General features: G+C 41.4%; 1 protein-coding gene and 1 long non-coding RNA gene across 4 annotated transcripts in view; one reads left to right on the plus strand and one right to left on the minus strand.

Moving 5' to 3' along the window:
* Positions 1 to 1,568, minus strand: part of Me2 (malic enzyme 2) — a 67,744-nt gene extending 66,176 nt beyond the window's left edge. Inside the window, exon 1 of one of the 2 annotated variants that reach the window (XM_074069816.1) lies at positions 1,062 to 1,568. The gene's annotated coding sequence lies outside the window, so the exon portion shown is untranslated. Of the gene's footprint in view, positions 1 to 904; positions 924 to 1,061 lie in introns of those variants that run through there. The other variant, XM_074069817.1, reaches the window with a different exon arrangement.
* Positions 583 to 16,401, plus strand: LOC141422469 (uncharacterized). Of its 2 annotated transcripts, XR_012447029.1 has the most exons (5): positions 583 to 791; positions 4,120 to 4,221; positions 4,435 to 4,587; positions 5,863 to 5,976; positions 15,401 to 16,401. It is a non-coding gene; the product is annotated as an uncharacterized lncRNA (long non-coding RNA). The 2 variants fall into 2 exon arrangements; XR_012447030.1 differs by lacking the exon at positions 4,120 to 4,221.
* The last annotated feature ends 303 nt before the right edge of the window (positions 16,402 to 16,704 follow it).

Here is a 16,704-nt window from a genome sequence, read left to right on the forward strand (position 1 = left end):
ATTGGCTTAAAGACGTGAACGACTTGTAAGAAGCATGCATGTTAGAGGAGGAAGTGGAGCTATGAAGTCAGAAAGTTTGAGTTTGATTCCAGGCACCCACTTAAAAACTGTTGTCCTGGCTAAGTTACTTAACCTTCCAAAGCCTTAGTATCTTCCTTTGGACACTGGCAGACGATGAGTATCAACCTCAAAGGACTATCCTGATATAATCCGTTTAAAGAACAGTGCCCAGCCCATCAAGAACAGCAGTGCTGCTACCGTAATCAACAACTGCCACACTAACAGAAATAACAATGTCCTTAATTGCCTGGCTTGGAAGTGATTACCACAGGCATCAAGAAGGTAATCTCACAAATAGGAGATGATAAAGCATTGTCAAGACGCACCTCTGCTGAGGTTATAAAGTTATTCTGATCACGTTTCTTACCACAAGCAACATAAATTTTCTAGAATTATCTTGGGAACCAAAACAAACTCAAAATCTAAAGCCACAAATGCACCACCACACGAGGGTCGGTTCTCGCGAGCGTCAGGGAAACACCTGCCAATCGCGGTGCACGGATGCCATTTCGTATGAATGGACAGAACCGTGCCAGCCTCAGAACTTTCTAGCCCGCAGCACCTCTTCCTTTCCAAAGGAGGAAAGCACACACTGGGTGACTGTCACTCTCTCATCTCGGCTGAAAGAGAGATGCTGCCAAAGCGGTTTCGAGCCACAGAGTCGCTCTTTTAAGGGCGCCGGAGGAAAGAGAGATGCTGTAGATTTGGAGGCCACAGGGCTGGAGTCCCAGGTGGGAAGGGGGGGCGCCCTGGTACTAGCGCGGCGACACCCAGAAAACGCGCCCCAAAAGCGTGCGATGGGAAAAGCAGCGGATGGTGGCACCCGGAGTCAGGTCGGACTTACCAGTGGCCTCCCTCCTGTCCCCCTCCCGCTGCCCATCCGCAAGGCCGCGCTCGGCCCCGGGGGCTGATCCAGCGAGGCCCGGACCCGCCCCGCCCCAAGGCGCCCGGCGTCCCGCACTGCGCGCCGCCGAGCCAAGCCGAGCCGAGCCGAGCCTTACCTCTTCTCGCCCGCGACAGGTGGTGTTGCGGTCGCAGAGGTCGCGCGCGGCACTACTGCCCGCCCCGCGATGCTCAGCCTCGGCGCCTACCGGCCCTACCCGGCTCTGAGCTTCCAGAAGCCGGCGCCAGCTCAGGCTTGCTCTGGCAGGAGCGGCCCCACGGCACGCCGAGGTAGTCAGGAAAACGCGCGGCCTCTTGAGCGGACGGACGGGCACGCCGACCAATGGGAGTTGGGGAGGCTGCCGGGGGGCGTGGCTCCGCCCCAAGCCTCGCGGCCCGTTCGCGGGTTCCTCCTGCAGCACCTTCCGTCCTGTTCCTCGAGGTTAACTGTTCTGAGGCTGTGCGCGCGCCCGTGTAGGCGCAATCCCGAGGGCGGGAGAAGGGCGTCGCACAACAGGAGCAGCTCGGAGATACTCAGCTTCCCTGAAAAGCCGAGGCTGTCTGTCTTTCCGCGACCCCCCGCCCCGCACTCCGGGGTCGACGCGGGTGTTGTGGGTCAGGGCAGCGCGTGCGCGCGAGAGGACGCTCTGCGCAGGCGCGGACGGGGGTGTTTGCGGGTACCAGTCTGCGAGTCCCAGGAGGACGCGAGAGGAAGCTGCGATGTGGGTCCATCCTGGACCATCCGGGGAGGAAAGGAGGGTGGGAGAAAGACTTGAGAGCTGGATTCAAGGCAGGAAGATGGAAACGGAGAGGAGGGAGGGCTCAGGACATACGAGGGACTTTAGGGACGCTGTCACTCAACCTTCTTTATTTTTTTATTGTTTGCAAGATTCGTTCTGCAAAATTCTATGCCACTCACTCCATGGATGCTGGCACAATTATGGTCGCACAGGGAATCTCCTAATCATCCCTCCCTTCGCAGTCACCATAAATAGATGTTCAGTGTTCTCTTTCACAAAAGCATTGGAACAGTAAAGCCGCAGGGACCACACCTTCCCACATCTGTAGCCACCCACGGTTAGGGCTTTTAGGATATTCCTTCATTCTTATTTCAGAAAATGTTATCACCAGATATTCTTCACTGTAATTAAATTTGTATGCTCTTAAAACAAAGAAAGGGCTGGCGGAGTGACTCAAGTGGTAGAGCGCCAGCCTAGCAAGCATGAGGCCCTGAGTTTCAAACCCTAGTACTGCCAAAAAAAGAGAGAGAACTAAAATAAGGGATGGCAATGACAATTGAAAAAAAAAATGAAGATGTTAAGGGTAAACAAGAGGCAAGACAGATTGAATAGAAAACTTAAAAGTGATGAAAATGTAGGATAGAGGAAAATGAAGAGAAAAGTGAGTTCTTTCCTCCTAAAGTGATAATTATGTAAATCCTGGAGCCACTCAACATTGAAGGGTGGGGTGTGTGAAGGAACAGTGCAGTTAGATGATAAATGATAGGTATGGTTGCTATAGTAACCACCATGATTTGTAAGAGGAGCTATAACTAAGAATAACCTGAAATAACTTTGCTTGACAGAAACTTTGAAGATGCAGCAAGCGGAATGATAGAAACTTTAAAAATTTAAGTGTCTTTATAAATTCTTCATAGGAGAGGTGAAGTTCTTTTGTCTTTGAAAGATAGTTTTTCCTATGTTAGAAGGGTCTCAGGTTGAAGAGTTATACAGGGCTATCATGGATGGGACTTATTTTGGTTAAGCTGAAGTAATTTTAATCCTTATTAAAGGAAATATCTGCTAACATCAAGGAGGCAGACATTTGCCTGATCTACTCTGATTTCAGATTCTTTCTCCTCACTTCTGGTGGTTGGTCACAGACTTTCCAGTGAAAAACAAATCTCTAGTTTGTTATTAGAAAAACAAATTAGTTTTTCTGCTACTACTACAATACTTCACTTCTGGTCCCAAAAACGTGGTGATAGAGGGATGGCACTCACCTGCAGTATCAGATACTTGGGAGGCTAAGGTGGGAGAATCACTAGAGCCCAGAAGTTCAAGACTAGCCCGGGCAACATAGACCTCATCTCCTCTCACTACCCCAAAAAGGACAAACCAATTCTCCAGCGGACACTAACTGGGTGTCCTATAATTTGACTAAATTGTGGCATTATATGCCTATTGATAGCATCAGATCCCACAGTTTGAAGGGTCAGCCTAGCAACACTGTCCCTACTTCAAATATCAATCACATACCAGTTTGCCACTACTCCATCCTTGGGTTCAATTAATTTGCTAGGACAGCTGACAGAACTCAGAGAAATACTTTACTTATATTTACCAGTTTATCAGAAAGAATGTTGCAGAGAATATGGATGAACAACCAGATGGAAGTGACGCTTGGGACAAGGAATGTGAGAAGGGACTGGAGCTTCTAGTCCTTCTCTGGCCACTTCCCTCTCCAATTAACCCTACACATTCAGCAACCAGGAAATTCTCCAAGCCCTGTCCTTTTGTGTTTTTATGAAGATGTCATTACACACACATGATTGGTGACATCATTGCTTATTGGTGATCAACTCAATCATCAACCAGAGGTGGGAGTGATGGGTGTGAAAGTTCCAACTCTCTAATCATATAGTTGGTTCCCCAACACCAGCCCCATTCTGTGGCTATCTAGGGGCTCACCAAGAGTTGCCTCACTTGAACAAAAGATGCCTCTATAACCCAAGAAATTCTGAGAGCTTTAATAGCTCAGTGCCAGATGTTATCATTCAGAAAATTACAAAGGTCTTAGGAGTTCTGAGTCAGGTACTTGGGATGGACACCAAATACTAAAACATTCTCCTTGTGTGCTATCTACAAGGGTTTTAAGAGTTCTGTTTTAAAAACAGGGCAGAGATCAAATATGTATTTCTTGTTATATCACATGATCACAGGCTTCTTATCCAATGTAGTAACATAGCTATTGAGCTCTTGAAAAGTGGCTAGTTTAAATTGAGATATGCATTGAAGTTGAAGACACTGCAAAAAAAAAAAAGGTAAATTATCTCAGTTTGAAAAGTATTGATCATATGTCAAAGTAGTGCTTTGTATACTTTGAAATATATTATTAAAATTAATTTTATCTATTTCTTATTGCTTTTTTCCTTGCCATGCTGGGGGTTGAAACCAGGACCTACCACATGCTAGGCAAGAGCTCTGCCTCCAAGCTACCTCCCAGTACCCTTTTCTACATCTAGAATTACAGAGACAGAGAGAGACAGAGAGAGAAGAGGTAAGGAGGGAAGGAGAGAGAAGGGAATGATTACATTTGTAGCTCATATTTATGGTTTGCATTTTATTTCCATTAGACAGTACTGGTCTAAGGGGAGCCTCTTAAAACCACAAACATGAAAGCTGCTGGGTGGAGCTTCTAGAAAGCTTTAAAGGACAGACTCAACTCAGCACCTGACTTTGGCTTGTTTTGTTCCATTCTGCTTCTTGCCAGAAATGTTTTGAGGAATGACATCCATTGAGTGATAAGATGAGAAGCAAGAGGATGAAGGCCTGTACTCTATTGGTATTGGCAGAGACTGAGTCTCTTCCCCAATGCGCACCATGCAAGAAGAGTTAATATGGCAACCTAACATGTTCATTTCAGGTAATGGTACTTGGTGACTTATTATATATATTGTTTTGCTTAAACAATGAAAGGGTAAAAAGATACATGTAATTGGACCATATGACTAATCACTAATGGTGACGTAATACTTAAACTGTTTTTGCTGGTTTCTATAGGCAAGAGTTACACAAAAGACTGTTACTCTTAGGATAAGTAAAGTGCCCTTTATTCTGCAATCCATGACAAGTTTTCTGAATGATTGAAAACAAATGTGTGGAAAGTTATTCACATACTTTAAACACAGTAATCATCTTAAGCTTTGAAAAATACTGCACTCTTTTGAGGGCATTGAGCTATTTCATCTTTTTTTGTGGTTCTGGGATTTGAACTCAGGTCTTCATGTTTGCTTGGCAGGTGTTCTACTGCTTGATCCATGCCTGCATCCCTTTTTGCTCTGGTTATTTTGGAGATGGGGTCTTGCTTTTTGCCCAGGCTAGCCTAGACCATGATTCTATTTCAGTTTCCCACCGTCACTGGGATGACAGGCTCACACTATCACACCCAGCTTTTTCCATCAAAATCGAGTCTCAGTAATTCCCTGCCCAGGCTGGCTGTGGTCTGATCTCAGCCTCCCAAGTATCTAGGATTACAGATGTGAGCCACCAGTGCCCAGAGAGCTATTTCATCTTTAAGTGATGCTATTTCGATTCAGTAATAGTTATAGTGAGACACTAAGATATCTCACTAGTTAATATTTAAAAGGCCAAAGGAAATCATACACAACACTAGGTCTCTAGAAATAATGTAAGTATGTAGTCATTTTTCAAGTATAGATTTTTTTTTAAAATGATCTTAAAGGTCTAATGTCTGATAGAGTAGGTCAGAACCAAAGCAGTATTATCATTACTGCTATTCCTGTTGCTACTAGATCTGGTCCTCAATTTGACCTAACAGGAGTTATGATCTGTTCTACAGAAATAAATGTAAATTAAGATTTTATTAGGATGAGCTGGACATGTGACTCAAGTGGTAGAGCTCCTGCCTAGCAACCCTGAGTTTAAACCCCAGTACCAGCTGGGTGCTGGTAGCTCATGCCTATAATCCTAGCTACTTGGGAAGCAGAGGTCAGGAGAATAGCAGTTTGAAGCCAGGCCGGGCAAATAGTTCTGGAGACCCTATCTTGAAAATACCTAACACAAAAAGGGCTGGTGGAGTGGCTCAAGAGGTGTAGGCCTTGAGTTCAAGCCTGTGTACCAAAACAAAACAAAACTAAACAGTACCACCAAAAATAAAGTGGTGTTCTCTGACACACAGAGGGAAGAAATGTGGAAGACTCAGGAAGATGACCACCTGCAACCCAAGGGGAGAGACTTCAGGAAAAATCAGCCCTTATGACACCTTGATCTCATACTTCCAGCCTCCAGAACTGTGAGGAAATAAACATCTGTTCTTTAGCACACACACCCCCACCGCCCATCTGTAAGACATTGTTACAGTAGCCCGAGCAAACTAGTGCCCTGGGTGCTCACTGAATCGTCATCCATGGGTCACCCACCTAACTTCTTTCTTTCCTTCCTTCCTTCCTTTTTCTTCCTTTCTCTTTCTGCTGGGGATTAAACCCAGTACCACAGGCATACTAGGCAAGCCCTCTATCACTGAGCTACATCCTTATTCCTGCAATATCATTCTTTTGTTTTGTTTTATTGAGGTGGGGTCTTACTTTGTAGTCCAAGTTGGCTTTGAATTTGCAGTCCACCCAATTCAGTCTCCCAACTGCTGGGATTACAGACATGCACCACCACTCCTTGTTTACAGTATCATTCTTGATCTTCCAAGTCTTCCTGTGAGGTATCGAATCCATTTTCCTCAGAGGGAAAACCAAACATTAGAAGAATTAGAATGTCCAAACTCATATGGTTAATAAGTGGATTAAAATTGCAGAGACTTTATTCTGTATCCCTGTGTATCCTCATAGGACAGAATCCCTGATTTGCCCTTCATACAAAATGTGGAAAGTAGAAAGTTTTAGGCAGAACACATCCATTATGAATACAGCTATTGTAAGTTAGGATCCCAGAATCCATTATGTGTTGGGTGGGAGGAACCTCAGAAATCACGTTGTTTCCAACCCATATTCATTCACTCATTCATTCATCCAGTAACTCATTCATTCAATCATTCATTCATCTGGTAACTCATTCACTCATTCACTTATCGACCTCATCCATTCATTCATTTCCCTCCTGTCTTCCTTCACTTCTTTGCTAACTAACTTAGTAGTTCGTATATTCATTCACTTATTTATTCTATAATATTTAATAAATTGCTCTTCATCATGTTACACATTTCTTATGATTGCTTGGGACTTGAAGCCATGAGCAGAACCCTGATCACATTTCAGGGGACAGGGACAAAGGAGAGTAGAAATCAAGTTGAGCCAGACACCAGTGACTCACGCCTATAATCCTAGCTTCTCAGGAGACAGAGATCAGAAAGATCAGGATTGGAAGCCAGCCTCGGGCAAATAGTTCTTAAGACCCTATCTCAAAAAAAATCACAGAACAGGGCTGGCGGAGTGACTCAAAAGGTAAGAGCACTTGCCTAGCAAGCGTGAGGCCCTGAGTTCAAATCCTAGTGCAGCAAAAAAAGGTAAAAAAAGAAATCAAGTTGAAAATGTGCATAATAAATACAGATTACTGTAAGTGCAATGAAGAAAACCAGTAGGCTGAGGGTGCCAGGAAGGACCAATTTAGATAGGATGGACCAGAAAGGGACTCTTGGAGGTGACACTGGAAGAGAAATCTAAAAGTAGACAGCCAAAAGGAGCATCCAGATCAGACCCTTTTCCTAATAACTTTGCTGCTGTTGCCATTAACATGGAACTAGTCTCATTCTTGTTTTTCTTTTACTTGAAAAGAAAGACATTTTCAATAAAATAATGTGCAAAAAAGATAGTATGGTAAGAACAAGATTTTTGTGCATTTTACCAGTAGATGTTAGAAGTTATTTTTAGCTGCAAACAACAGAAAACCCTATTAGAATTGTTTTAGAGAAAGTGAGACTTATTTTTCAAAATAAGAAATATAGGAGTAGGTAGAAGGCTGAACATGTCTCAGTCACTTTTGGGATGGTCCTTGAAGGAATGAGAGAATCTATTCTCAAGGAAGGGTCTCTCCAGTAAATGCAGACAGAACCCAACAATCCTTTAACCAAAAATGTAGCTCAATAAGAAACAACTTTAAGCAAAATGTAGATAAATAATCCCATTATGGATAACCTGGAGGGATAGATGGAAGACAGGCCATTGGGTTCCTGTGGGCATGGATGTAGGGGGGAGGGGTTGTTTGCCAATTTTCTGAACAATAATTAATGAATTTTTTGCCCTTTTTGGGGGGGCAGTACTGGGAGTTTGAACTTAGGGTGCTGTGCTTGCTAGGCAGGCACTCTACCATTTGTGCCACACCTCTAGCCCTCTGATCTGGTTATTGTTGAGATAGCAAGATAGGGTCTCCTATTTATGCCTGGGCTGGCCTGAACTGGGATCTTTCTATTAAGCTTCCTGAGCAGCTGGCATAACAGGCATATACTACCATGCCCAGCTTATATTGGTTGAGATGGGGTCTTGTGAACTTTTCACCAAGGCTGGCCTCGAGCCATGAGCTTCCCAATCTCTGCCTCTCAAGTAGCTAGGTAGAAGTGCAAAGTCTTAGGGTCCCCATTCCCCACTGAATCAGAAACTCTTAAGGCTAAAACCCAGCAATCTTTGCTTTTTGTTTTGTTTTGTTTTTTTGTTTGTTTATTTGTTCTTGCCCTGCTGGGAATGGAACCCAAGGTCTCCAGTGTGCTAGACAAGTACTCTACCACTGAGCTACGTCCCTAGCTGTCTTTGTTTTAATGAGCCTTCCAGGCGACTGGGATATTAGCTCAAGTTTAATAACTACTGTATGATGCCTTGTATGGATCAAGCAATACTTGAGACATAATTTATTTGTGTGTGTGTGTGTAAAATTTTCTGCTGAGAACTAATTGGGAAACACAAATTAAAAAGACAAAATATTTGCCCTCAAGGGGTTCCATTACAACATGAAGGCAAAACTTTTACTCATAGAAGTGCGATTAAAAAGCAGTGTGTTAAACTGAGCACTGGTGGCTCATGCCTGTAATGCTAGCTACTTGGGAGGCTGAGATTCGGAGGATCACAGTTCGGAGGTAGCTGAGGCAAGTAGTTTACAAGACCTCATCTCCAAAATAAACAGAGCAAAATGGACTGGAGGTGTGGCTCAAGCAGTAGGTTGCCTGCTTTGCAAGCATGAAGCCCTGAGTTCAAACCCTCGTCTCATAAAACAAAAAAAAAAGCCATGGGTTATTACATATTTGCAGATGAGATATTCAGTTATGCTGACTTGTTTTCACTTGAAGGAACAATGGGAACAGATGAAGGAAGATTGTGAAGGCTAGGTGATGTCTTTATGTGGGTTTCTTATACTAGAACTTCTACTTTAGTGTTTAATTGAACATCGCATTATAAAAAGGTGTTTCTAGAGCAATACCTGAAGACTAGGCCCTCAGAGCTGTACTAGTTCAGAAACAGTAATCACTTCTTATACTTGCATTTCCTCAGAAAACGTTGTAGAGGGCAAGCCTCGATTTCAGTACAAAAGTTCTTTAAATGATATCATATGTACTGTAAGTCTAGAGACTTTCATTTGTAATTCCAAAATCTAAAAGGGTTGTTTTTAATTTGTAATTTTCTTGGTGCCAGAATTTATTTGGTGGCAAATAAAAATTTATCACAAGGCTATCAATTGTTCTTATTTTCCTAATATAATGGAAATATTTATACATATCCCTTCAGAAATATGAATATACTTTAGAAATATGAATGTGTTTACAAGACACTACCCTAGATCCCACTATAAAACCTTACAATGTTTTTCCATGTCAAAAAGTTTTTAATTCTAAATCCCAACTTTCCCCAAGGGCTTTGTCCATTTGTATGATCCTTTCATTCATTTGTATGAGCAACCTTTCTTATGGTACTACAAATTGGGGAATGGCTATCTGTAGTTCTAAATTTCAGTTTCATTGGGATTAATCAGATTACTTAAATACTTCTTATTTTAATGCTTAGTTAAATTTACTGTGTGTGAGAAGCAATCATTACTATATTTTATTTGTTCCTGTGAGCCCAGAAATAATCGATTGGATGAGTTGTAAGCACTTAACCTTTAAGGAAATATTTGTGATGATAGAAGTCAGTAAAGTAGAGCTGGGTGTGGTGGCACAGTTCTGGAATTCTGTGCTCAAGAGGTTGAGGCAGGAGGAACTCATAGTTTAAGGCCAACCTGGGCTACATATCAAGATCCTGTCTCAAAAACCAAAAAAAAGTCAAAAGTGGTTACTTTTCTTGGGGGTTCACTGAAAAGAGACATAATGTTTTGGAGGCTGAAAACATTCTGCATCTCAGACTAGGCAGTGGCTACAGAGGGGTGGACATATGTAAAGCTCCATCTCACTGCACAAATTTTATATGTGCCCTGATAATTATATAAAATAAAACAATTTGCATTTGTACTGTCGTTTCTTTTGAAATAAATTCCCCTAAATTCTGACGTGGATCCAACATCTTCCTTCTAGATTTCCCCCTTGGTGTCCTATACTGGACCCTACAGGAAAAAGGAGGGGGATCATTCTTGGCACATTTTTGGCAGCCTAGAATGTAGCTCAGGGGCCTTGTTAGCATTGTCTAAAATTGACCTTGCAGTTGATACAAACAATGCTGAGTCCAGAAAAAAACTGAGCTCTTCTTGTAAGAAGGATGAATTACAAGTCAAGATGTCGGGAAGGGGGATAAAGCAGAAGGATGGAGGGGGTGAATTCAACTATGATATATTGTAAGAACTTTGGTAAATGTCATAATGTATCCCTAGTACATCAGTTGGAGATCAGAAGGAGGAAATAGCTGTCAGGCTTGATCATAAACAACTATGGAAAGGCATGGGTGTGGATCAGTTTGGGTGAGTTTTGTACTCTTGGGAGTTCAGGCTGCTGTTCCAGGCTTTGTCTTCAGTTTGCCTGTTTACCTGGGACAGGCTGCTGGTGCGTAACTGGCCATGTGATTTCCCTGTGAAACTCTTCATTTGGCAGTATTTGGGGTGGTGTGTATGCTAGCTATCTCACGAAGGGTGCATCTTCTCTATCCTTTCTCAAAATTAAAGGAAGATGCCTGGGATAATCTTCATACCATTCACCATAAAAATTAAGCAGCTCTATTTCATCCAAGCACCACAATTTGTTCCTTTAAGGAAAATCCATATTATTGAGGTCTCAGAGAATTACAGAAGGTCATTCTCTTTGTAATGAGTGTGTATGAGAAGGATTGTTGGTTTAGGCTCACCTATTATCTGTAGCAAAAGCAGATAGATTGTACTAACTGCATCTTTAGAGTTACACAACTTCATTTGCCTTAGCATGAAAAACATTAATAATGAATGCTGACTATAGCACTGGGAATTGTCCTGTAATAAACTAGGATCATTAAAAATGCAAGCTCTTTAAAAATAGAAGAGAAAGTAAACAGTATAGCTAGCAGCATTTGTGCTAGACACTGCTGAAACAAACTTCCTGTCAGCCTAGGCAGGAAGAAAGGCACAAAAGCATTTGGTGTAGGTAAGTACTACCATTAAGAAACAGTAATGTTTTCCCACAATACATGAAGTACTAATGGTGGTAATTACCTCCAAAAAAATACTAACAATTCTCTATAGAATTAAAATAAATATAACTTCAGGTTATCTAAAGAGTGGACTAACACTATGATAAGCAATGTCTTCATTACCAAAATATTTTAAGGAAAGTTCTAGAAATTTCTGTGAAGAGCAAATAAGTTAACATAGGTTGTTTGTTTGGTGTTGGGATTGAATCCAGGACCTTGCTTACGTTAAGCATGCACTCTACCACAGAGCTACACCCCCAGCCTCATTAATAATAGAAAATGCTTATGGATATACTGTACTACACTTATTTTTCTCCTCTCTAGGACTCATTAGGTCAGCTTCGAGGAGTAAAGAAAAACTGACTAGCATCATGGCATTGTGGAAACAACCGCTTTCTTTCATGAGAGTGCTTCAGTATTCTAAGGTTGTCCCAAAGATCCTGATCTGTGGGCAACTGGTGTTGTTTATTCTAAACCTTGTCCTGGCTCCATCGTTATCCATCATTCCTGACTAGAGGAGTCCAGGAGCATCACCAGGGCTTGTTAGGCAAACCCACCCAGACTCACTGCCTCAGAATCTGCACTGAAACAGTATGCCCAGGTGATTCTGTGCACATAAACAACTGAGAAGCACAGAGACTTCTGATGTTCTAGATTCCGGGAATACACACTGTTGTGAATAGATTCTTATTCCTAGATATGAGATAATGAGAAATCCATGATACTTTCTTCAAGAAGTTTCTGTGCTGGGGGCTGGGTTATAGTTCTCGTGGTAGATCACTTGCCTGGTATACACAGGGCCCTGAGTTCAATCTCTAGCAGTGAAAGAAAGATTCTTGTGCCAAGGTACTGTTGTTCTTTTTCCTTCCTACACTAAGAAGATGATAGTTATGCTTAATTTGAGCAGAACAACTTTATTATTCATTCACCAGATGTGTAGTATTGAATTAGGTACCAGGGAGAAAGTTTGCACCAAATAGGTGCTGATGTCTAGGGAAAAAAATCAATCCAGAGAATGTTTGCCTTGATCATCAAAATAGTGTTCCTGAAATCCACCTGTCCTTTCCCATACTATGGATTGATTAAATCCAGGGTCCCCACGCATGTTAGGCAAGCACTCCACAACTTGAGCAGTACAGCCCTGTTTCTAGAATTGTGGACAGAATCTGCATGTCTTTATTAGGCCTTACAGGCTTAGGGGGTTTTAGACTATACTGAGTTTGAAAATCTACTTCTGAAATTCTCTATCTTGGGGGCAGTGCAGAGACATTTTTCTGTAAATTGTTCAGGATTCCTCTGGCCAAGAGACCTGCTATTACAATAGATGTAGTAATTTAAGGGCACCAAAATGGATAATTGGGTTTGATTATACAGTTTCTTTTTCTACTAAGCAACGAATGGAAGGCCCTTTGATACATTAGAAATTAGAACTCTAAAAACAGGTCTGGCATTGTTATGTTGAATACTTCATATATTTTATATCAATAAGACATGTTCTGTTCACAAAACAAAACTCCCAAGTATGCCTTCCCTCCCAGTACTTTTTAGTAAAATATTTTGTTAGCATACATTAATAGTACAAGGGGTTTCAGTGTGATAATTCCATAGATGTGTACAATGAACTTTGAACAAATTCACCCCTCTGTGATTCCCAGTACTTTTTGACTTTAGACTTGTTAGTATTCTGAAATGTTTTCTGAAGCAAATTGCCTCCCATATCAAAGTGTTAAGATTTATTTCAGATGTTCTTCCTAGGAACAGTGATTTCCTGAAGAATATCTGGTATTCCAGGACCTCCCAGACATTAGGTTTCCTGAAAGAAGGAATGACTTGGCTGAAATGTTCCAGGGATTTTATTGCAAGAACAGATCTGCTTTTTGGCATGGGGAGAAGTTTCTAACCGAGTCCGCAGATTCTACTTGATTGTTCCCAAGTAGATGGTGCTTACATTCTAGGAAAGGCATTGACCTGTTTTCTTATTTAACCCTCCTGGCCCGACTTCTTCAAGGGTGGAGGGTGGCAAGTAAACCAACTCAGCAAGTGGACTTGAAAAGCAACAGGTGAGAGAAAGAAAGCTCCACTATAAGGTCTGGTGTCATTCATAGGGATTACAGGTTCCCAGGCCCATTCTTTCCCTACTATTCTTACTCCCTACTCCACCTATTGTTTGCTTAGCCAGCTGACTTTTTTTTTTTAAATTTTATTATTCATATGTGCATACAAAGCTTGGGTCATTTCTCCCCCCTGCCCCCACCTGCTCCCTTACCACCCACTCCGCCCCCTCCCTCTTCCCCCACCCCCTCGATACCCAGCAGAAACTATTTTGCCCTTATTTCTAATTTTGTTGTAGAGAGAGTATAAGCAATAATAGGAAGGAACAAGGGTTTTTGCTGGTTGAGATAAGGATAGCTATACAGTTAGTTGACTCACATTGATTTCCTGTGCGTGTGTGTTACCTTCTAGGTTAATTCTTTTTGATCTAACCTTTTCTCTAGTTTCTGGTCCCCTTTTCCTGTTGGCCTCAGTTGCTTTTAAGGTATCTGCTTTAGTTTCTCTGCGTTAAGGGCAACAAATGCTAGCTAGTTTTTTAGGTGTCTTACCTATCCTCACCCCTCCCTTGTGTGCTCTCGCTTTTATCATGTGCTCATAGTCCAATCCCCTTGTTGTGTTTGCCCTTGATCTAATGTCCACATATGAGGGCGAACATATGATTTTTGGTCTTTTGGGCCAGGCTAACCTCACTCAGAATGATGTTCTCCAATTCCATCCATTTACCAGCGAATGATAACATTTCGTTCTTCTTCATGGCTGCATAAAATTCCATTCTGTATAGATACCACATTTTCTTAATCCATTTGTCAGTGGTGGGGCATCTTGGCTGTTTCCATAACTTGGCTATTGTGAATAGTGCCGCAATAAACATGGGTGTGCAGGTGCCTCTGGAGTAACCTGTGTCACAGTCTTTTGGGTATATCCCCAAGAGTGGTATTGCTGGATCAAATGGTAGATCAATGTTTAGCTTTTTAAGTAGCCTCCAAATTTTTTTCCAGAGTGGTTGTACTAGTTTACATTCCCACCAACAGTGTAAGATGGTTCTTTTTTCCCCGCATCCTCGCCAACACCTGTTGGTGGTGGTGTTGCTGATGATGGCTATTCTAACAGGGGGTGAGGTGGAATCTTAGTGTGGTTTTAATTTGCATTTCCTTTATTTCTAGAGATGGTGAGCATTTTTTCATGTGTTTTTTGGCCATTTGAATTTCTTCTTTTGAGAAAGTTCTGTTTAGTTCACTTGCCCATTTCTTTATTGGTTCATTAGTTTTGGGAGAATTTAGTTTTTTAAGTTCCCTATATATTCTGGTTATCAGTCCTTTGTCTGATGTATAGCTTAGCCAGCTGACTTTTAACCCAGCTCTCCTCTTGTGCTTCCTCACTTTGTCTTGAATACTCCCCTAAAGGATTTTCTGCACAGGAGGGCCTCTCCTCAGTGTAACCAACATCTTTTGTTCTTCTTCCCTTGCTTTGGTTCTCCCTCAGTTTACTGAGAATTTATTTTCTGTAGGATATGCTCTTATGTATGATTGGCTAGATGTGATGGCCAAAGACACCTTGGCATGGTTCCTGATGCCAAGGACTTTACAATCTAGTAGAAGAAATAAAGTTTTTACATATTTTTTCATAACATAAAAGTAGAAGAATTTGAAAGTTCCATAAGATAAGGCTAAATAATACTGAGGGAGTTCAAACTAAGGCCAGATTGCTTCTGGTTGGAGAGATGGGAAGACTTCCTGAGGGAGGAGACATTTGCTCTGAACATGGAGGAATGAAAATGAACTGGGGATGGACCTTAGTGTCAGACCGTGTACTTTGCATGTGCAAGACCCTGGGTTTGATCCCCAGCACTGGAAGAAAAAGACAATTGAAACATGCAAAGATTATTTTAACCATATTTTATCACATGTATATGTTTAACCATGCTGCTTCTCAGTCTCATTTCAGAGTGTACAAGTACAAAGAGATTTGGAAAAGGGAAGCAAATGGTATACAAGCATTTGTGTGTGTGGGGGGGGGGGGTGGATTAAGACAAGGTCTCACTATGCAGTCCAGGCTGACCTTGAATTCTTTATCTTCCTTCCTTAGCCTCTTGAATGCTGGGATTACAGATGCACCTCCATGGCTGGGTAATGTTTCTAAACCTAGCTCACTGTTAACATTCCATCCCACCTTCAGAACCAGAAACCTGATCACCTGTCAGCATCAGTTTGATAGAATGGACATAGACATCTTTCCGATGGATGAATGAACCCAGTTAACCTTACTTCCATTTAATTTGCCTTCTGATGCTGAAATTTTAGATTTTATAATATTTGTGGATGATAAGATGACTGATTTACTCATAGCCCTATGTTTCTGAGGAGGAAGTTGGGTTTAATACAACACAGATCACACAGATAAGGAAAAAAAAAAGCATTAAGTCAGAATGACAACAGATATAGCTCCTGACAATGTCTTCACTAGTCTGTGGTAAAGTGAGAAAACAGAGGCTACAATTGGTTTTGCATAAATTTAAATATACTCAACTTGTATTTAACTTGGATTACCTTTTATCCAGAAATTAAGTTTCTGATCTTTAAGCGACTTTTAAAATGACATGGTGGTAATAGTTCATAGGATGGTGGTACTGAAAATAAAAAAGAAACACTTTCTTTGTCAAAATAAAATGCTTCCAATCATTTGAGGAGCCTATGGGAGGTGGGAGAGAGGGAAACAGAGTGAGGGAATTTTACTGGCATATGAAGTCTTAAAATTGAATGCCCTAATTAATAAAGTGCTGATTTAAAATGCAGAGGAGAAAGACTACCTTTGGGAATCATTTCTATAGTTTTTTTTTTTCCAGAGAGAACCAAATGACATCAGAAAGAAAGGAAACACAGAGATCATCTGATTCATGTTACCTTCTCATTTTAAAAGAAGTATTCTGAAATCCAGAAATGTTAAGTGGCTTGTCCAAAATCAGTTGGCCTTTATACTTATACTTTCAAGAGTCTCTATTTATAGTGATTTTGACATGTGTGTAAACATACCTGAAAAAAAAAAACCAAGTGACTTCTTATCATTCAAGATTACTTATTATAAATAAATCATGCATAATAAATTTGAAGATAATTTTGGCACCACTTCCTTTAATCTGTGCTATTATTGTAAGTATCATGAAATAATTGTTTTATGGTTCTGCACTCAAGAAGGATCTCAAGAATTTATCAGTTCATGCAAAGAACTGACCTGTCCAAATGTCCTTCCTGTGCTTTCTCACCTGTACAAAAACAAAACATGTACACAGATCATTAACTACTCTGCTCCAGTACTTACAATCCAGTGGGTGATTTCACCTGCCCCATGGATGTCAAGGATTGTTAGCTCATTCAGTTGGAATTTACTCACTG

The sequence above is a fragment of the Castor canadensis genome, chromosome 4 (genome assembly GCF_047511655.1).
Source record: "Castor canadensis chromosome 4, mCasCan1.hap1v2, whole genome shotgun sequence".
Lineage (NCBI taxonomy): Eukaryota > Metazoa > Chordata > Mammalia > Rodentia > Castoridae > Castor > Castor canadensis.